We start from the raw sequence: 6,731 nt of genomic DNA on the forward strand, positions 1-6,731 counted from the left end.
CCCCCCCCCCCCCCCCCCCCCCCCCCCCCCCCACACACACACCTCTCTTGAACTCATGTCTATTCAGACTAATGCTACTAGCCCTACTCATACATTCTCCAACTGTCTAAAATGCCCAGACATATAGTTGGTAATGGGGCCTCCTACCAGCAGCTGGAGACTGGAAACAGACAACTTTGTGACAGCATCCCCCTAAAGGGAGCTAAGCCAGTCCAATTCTTCCTGTATCCCGGTGGGCTGCCTGACTCAAGCTCTGTTTGTTCTTTCACAAATATTTTATTTAATTCTTTCTGAGGACATAGTAAGGCAGGAACCCTGGATTGAGTTTGTCCAACCCTCAGGCCGGATGTGGCAGTCTTTAGGGAATTGCACTGATAAGGAAGATGAGTATACTTGTCCTGAACACCTCCCAGAGTGGGCAGCCTATGCTATTAAAGCACAGATCCCCATTTGTAAGGTGAACCCCTCCAAACACTTTCTAACCTCTGCTTCCACCTTGTACCAAAGTGGTAAGAGCCTTCTGCATTCTCAGCCTCATGTGTTCTCAGTAGCCAATGTGCTCTAAGCAGTAATTAATGTGTGATGAAAGAGGTGTCAGGGCTTAAGCAACTTTTTTTACATTCATAACTGATGCGGAAGCGCAGAGTGCCTCGGCTATGGAATGCCAAGCCTAGAGGTACTGGGGCTTAGCCCTAGCAAGCCCTGGCACAAATTAAGCACTAGCTGTGGGCCTCTACAGCAGGCACATAACTGCCAGCAGGGGGAGGCAGCTGTCACAGGTCACACCAGGGGAGAGCAGGGTTAATATGCATCCTCAGACAAAAAACTGCAAGGATCCACTCTGACCTCAGCCCCATGTATAGCTTATACCTTCCAAACTCACCTGTGTGGCCTTTTGCCTTGGCAGCATGGTTCCCAAAGCCGGGCTGTAGAGGGAATTCAGTGGAACTTGATGCTGCCTGTGTGAGAGATTAACTTGGCTGTGAGAACAGTAGGAAATGTGGCTGCAGTCCAGCTCCATGCATTCCTAGCACTGTCCCAGGTCTTTCTGCAGGGTCTCGGGTGTTTAAGGGGGAGCTTGTTCTGGAGCCAGTGCCTTTACTTGTGTCCACTATGAGCACAGCAAGCAGAGGAATGACAGGTCTTGACAAGTGAAATAGCCCCCAGAGGATGCACAAAACCATGTTTTATTTGATGGTTGTATCTGTTTTGTTTTTGCATTTTTTACCCTTTCTTCTGCAGGAAGAAATTATGTATTTTACCTGGATGCTAAAGATTTGGTTAGTAATGTTTCTTCACCGCATTTCAGAGATGATCTTGCTGACTTGTCTCTGCCATTGTGTTTCTTGCAACAATCAGTGTCATTAAAGCCCCCCAGATTACCACATTTGGGGATTCTGACACTTGTGCTAGAGCACTGTGTCTATTTTTTCATGCTGCATTTTGTAGGCCATCTGCTGCAGATGCAATTTGTGATTTTTTTTCCATTTGTATTCTGCATCCCTAACCCATTAGCTTTTCCTTACATCATTCAGTGTTGCTGCCTATGTGCTGCTGTTGGGACATGTGGCACTGATTCTAATCACACTAACACCAGTGGCTCCAGTGAACTGGGATGAGAATATCTGAAGGATGTAAGAACATAAGATCAATGGTCCATCTAGCCCAATATCCTGTCTGTCACGGTGGCCAGTTCCAGAAGTTTCAGAGGGACTGGACAGAACAGAATAATTTTGAGTGATCCATCCCTATCATCCAGTCATGGCTTCTGGCAGTTTGAGACCTAGGGATGCTTGGTGCATGGGGTTGTGTCCCTGACCATCTTGGCTTATAACCATTGATGAACGTATCCTCCATGAACTTAATTAATTCTTTTTTGAACGTCATTATACTTTTGGCCTTCACAACATTCCCTGCCAACGAATTCCACAGGTTGACTGTGCTGTGTGAACAAGTACTTCCTTATGTTTGTTTTAAACCTGCTTCATATTAATTTAATCAGATGACCCCCAGTTCCTATGTTATGTTAAGGGGTAAATAAAACTTCCCTGTTCACTTTCTCCACACCATTCATGATTTTATAGACCTCTGTTACATCTTCCACTTAGTCATCTCTTTTCTAAAATGAACAGTCCCATTCTTTTTTAATCTCTCCTTGTATGGAAGCTGTTCTAATCATTTTTGCTGCCCTCTGCACCTCTTCAAATTCTAATATCTTTTTTGAGGAAGGGTGATCAGAACTGTGTGCAATATTGAAGGTGTGGATGTACCATGGATTAATACAGTGGCGTGATATTTACTGTCTTATTATCTATCCCTTTCAAAACGGTTAACTTAGTTTAGCTTTTTTTGACTGCTGCTGCACATTGAGCAGATGTTTTCAGAGAGCTATCCACAATAATTCCGACATCTTTCTTGAATGGTAAAGGCTAATTTAGACCCCATCATTTTATATGTATAGTTGGGATTATGTTTTCCAATGTGCATTACTTTGTACTTCTCACCATTGAATTTCATCTGCCATTTTGTCACCAAATCATCCAGTTTAGTGAGATCCCTTTGTAACTCTTCACAGTCAGCTTTGGACTTAACTGTCATGAGTAATTTTGTATCATCTGCAAATTTTGCCACTTCAGTGTTCACCCCCTTTTCCAAAGCATTTATGAAAATATTCAACAGCACCTGTCCCAGTATAGATCCTTTCTTCACTGTGAAAACTGATTATTTATTCCTACACTGTTTCCTATCTTTCAACCAGTTACTGATCCATGACAGGACATTCCCTCTTATCTCCTGAGTACTTAGTTTACTTAGCAGCCTTTAATGAGGAACCTTGTAAAAGCCTTTCTGAAAGTCCAAGCACACTATGTCAACTGGATCACCCTTGCCCACATGCTTGTTGACTCCCTCAAAGAATTCTAGTAGATTGGTGATGCATGATTTCCTTTCACTAAAGCTGTGTTTACTCTTCCCCCAACATATTGTGTTTGTCTTTGTGTCTGATAATGTTATCCTTTACTATAGTGTCAACCAATTTGCCTGGTATTGAAGTTAGGCTTACTGGCCTGTAATTGCCAGGATTGCCTCTGGAATCTTTTTTAAAAATAGCTGTTATATTAGCTACCCTCTAGTCATCTGGTACGGAGGCTGATTTAAGTGATAGGTTACACCCCACAGTTAGTAGTGCTGCAATTTCATATTTGAGTTCCTTCAGAACTCTTGGGTGACTACCACCTGTTCCTGATCCCTTATTACTGTTTAATTTATCAATTTGTTCCAAAACCTCTTCTACTGACACCTCAATCTGGGACAGTTCCTCAGATTTGCCACCTAAAAAGAATGGCTTAGGTATGGGAATCTCCTTCACGTCCTCTGCAGTGAAGACTACTGCAAAGAATTCTTTTAGCTTGTCTGCAACAACCTTGTCTTCCTTGAGTGCTTCTTTAGCACCTCAATCTTCCAGTGGCCCCACTTGATTGTTTGTATCTTTTGTGGTTGCTGTTCAAATTCTTTTTTTTCGCCTGCTCAATTATACTTTTACATGTCGCTTGCCAGAGTTTATACTCCTTACTATTTTTCTCACTGGGATTTTACTTCCAATTTTTAAAGGATGCCTTTTTGCCTCTATCTGCCTCTTTCACTGTGCTGTTTAGCTATGGTGGCATTCCTTCCTGAGATGACATATACCCAGTCAATATGAAGATATTTGAAATCCCCCAATATTACTGCATTTTCTGCCTTTTGTAGCCTCTCTCACCTCCTTGAGCATTTCATGATCACAATCACCATCTTAGTCTGGTGGTCAGTTGTATATTCCTACTGCTATACTCTTAATGTTCAAGCATGGAATTTTTATCCAGTGAGAGTTTATGGTACAGTTTGATTCATTTAAAATGTTTACGGTATTTGACTCTATGCTTTCTTTTACATATAGTGCCACTCCACCACCAGCACGACCTACTCTGTCATTCCTATACATTTTGCATCTTGGTATTACTATATTCCATTGCTTTCCCACCCCCCACCCCTCCCTGTATTCCACCAAGTTTCCACAATGCCTATTATAACAATATCCTCATTTAATGCCAGACACTCTACTTCACCAATCTTAATATTTAGACTTCTAGCAGTTGCATATAAGCATTTCTACATTTTGTCAATATTCAGTTGCTTGCCTCCATGTATTGTATTTAAATGAGACTCTCTTAATTTGACTGTCCCTCACTAGCTCCTACCTGTACTTTACCAACTTCTTTCCTGTTCGGTTTACTTGGATATAGAGTTTCCCCTTTAATAAATTCATCCCTAAGTCCTCTCCTGAACTGCGTGGTCCTCTCTACCTATGACCTTTACCCAGCCCTTAGTTTAAAATATCCTCTACAACCTTTTTAATTTTCCATGCCAGCAGTCTGGGTCCATTTTTGTTTAGGTGGAGCCCCTCCTTCCTGTATAGGCTCCTCCTTTCTCAAAAGGTTCCCCAGTTCTTAATAAACCTAAAACCCTCCTCCCTACCCATTGTCTCATCCATTTATTGAGATCCTGCACTTCTTCCTGTATTTCTGGCCCTGGATATTGAACTGGAAGCATTTCAGAGAATACTACCCTGAAGTTCCTGGACTTTAATCTCTTACCTAGCAGCCTACATTTAGCCTCCAGAACATTTCTCTTACCATTTACTATGTCATTGGTACCTGCGTGTACCACAACCACTGGCTCCTCCCCAGCACGGCAGATAAATCCGTCTCGATGTCTCCTGAGGTCTGCAACCTTTACTGCCTGCAAGCAATTTAACGTGCTGTTCCTCCAGTCATCGCAAACCCAACTATTTTCAGTAATTGAATTCCCCATTACTATTCCCTGGCTCTTCCTAATAACTAAGGTTCCTTCCCCAAGAGGAATATCCTGTTTGAGAGGATGTCATGACATTATTTGGAAGGAAGATCCCAACTATGAGACTGTTTCCTCGCCAGCTTGATGTTCTCATCCTCTTCAACAGCACAGAGGCTGTCAGACTGGGGGTGGGACTTCTCTATTGTGTCCATGAAAGTTTATGGACCTCTCTGTCTCCCTTATCCTCCAGTTCGGCCACTCTGGTCGCAAGAGCCCATACTATCTCTCTGAGGGCCATGAGCTGCTTGCGCCGAATGCTCACATACGCCATTTGCCTACAAGGCAGGTAATTGTACATGCTGCATTCAGTGCAATAAACTGGATAGCCCCCACTGTGTTGCTGGACTTCTGCCTGCATTCTCTTTTTACGCTTGCAGGGTCTTTTGCACAGGTCGAGGGGTGAAGTTTACAATATGTGTGTTAGGTCTATCTGCCTTTCACATTCCCTCGCAAGCCTCCCGTTTGCTAGCTCCTCTGGTCCTTTAGGAGCTGACTTTTTAAACCCTTGTTCTCTCTTGTGTTAGCCCACACCCTGTCAAAGGCTGCTAAAGTGGATTAGGGAATCAAAGGATGGCAGCCTAGCCCAGCAGGCCCCTTGGCTCAGCGTACAGCCCCAAAACAGGCCACACTCTAATCTTTAATGAGGCAAACACACAAAGAACAGACCATCTATTACAATATGCATGACCCACGCAGCGTGTCTTTGCACAGAGGGCTGGTGAGCCAGGAATGGCGCTGGGCCCTTGATTCTGGTAAAACTTGCTCTGAGCTGGGAATGCGAACTGTCACCAAGGCTACAGCCTGGGCCTGCATTCTGTCACCAAGGCGACCGCGTGGGGGTGGGGCCTGTCAGAAAAGCCTCTATTGTGGCCTCCCCAGGGTAAAGGAGTGGGGGAAGGAGCCTGCTAATTTACTTATTGGAAGTGTAACGAAAGGAACCTGCCTGGGACTGACTGAGCCTTTCATGGAGGAAGCAGCAGGCAAACCCAGCCTGTCAGCTGAGAGCGGCTCCCAGGCCCTGCTCCGTTGTGGGATAGCTCTTCTTGGCCGCCATCCCCAGTGCAGTGAGCAGGTACCGCCCTGGATTTCTATCTCCTGCTGCCGTGCTGTGCTCCAGGGGTTGTCTCTGCTTACATCGTTAGAGCAGTGACTTTATTAAACCCCTGGCTGGGGGGTGGGAGCAGGAAGCCCCCCCTTAAGCCTCCACTCTCTGGGCTGAGGTGACTGGCGTATCAGAATGTAATGGGGGGCAGGGGGAGGGAAATACACTGGGGGATTGGGAAGTGATTGGACCCTGAGAACCAGGGAGCAGTGAGGGCCTGTAATTCAGTGCCGCGGCAAAAGTCCCTGTGTGTGTGTTGAATTCCCTTCGCTCCTCCCTCAATCCCCACAAATAAATCACTGTGCTACACTGACAGTTACTTAATTTTGGGGGGCCCACGCCATACCCTGCATCATGGTGCTGGCTTGGCAACTCGCAAGCCACTGCACTCACTTTCTGAGGCTGGCATCAGCAGAGGACTAGGAGGCTTGTCACTGGACCATAGTTAGCCCCTCTATCAGCCTGTGACCAGGGGGCTAGGAAATGTGCTACCCAACCCTGACTTCCTCTTCTGGGATTGGAGGTGAAGCTGGCAACTAAAACATCAACTTTTCACTTGTTCTTCGTCACTCCTACCTGTAGCATATGCCTTTGTGGGCCCAAATGCACCCCAGGAAGTTGTAAAGTTCTGCTCCAGGCAGCTCTTTACAAATGTTTTGAGTTTTAACCTAACCACTCTAGAGTTCAGGTCAGATACAATGCCCAGATGACAAGGATATAAAGAAATTCCAGTGTTTTG

Source organism: Trachemys scripta, chromosome 6, assembly GCF_013100865.1.
Source record: "Trachemys scripta elegans isolate TJP31775 chromosome 6, CAS_Tse_1.0, whole genome shotgun sequence".
Lineage (NCBI taxonomy): Eukaryota > Metazoa > Chordata > Testudines > Emydidae > Trachemys > Trachemys scripta.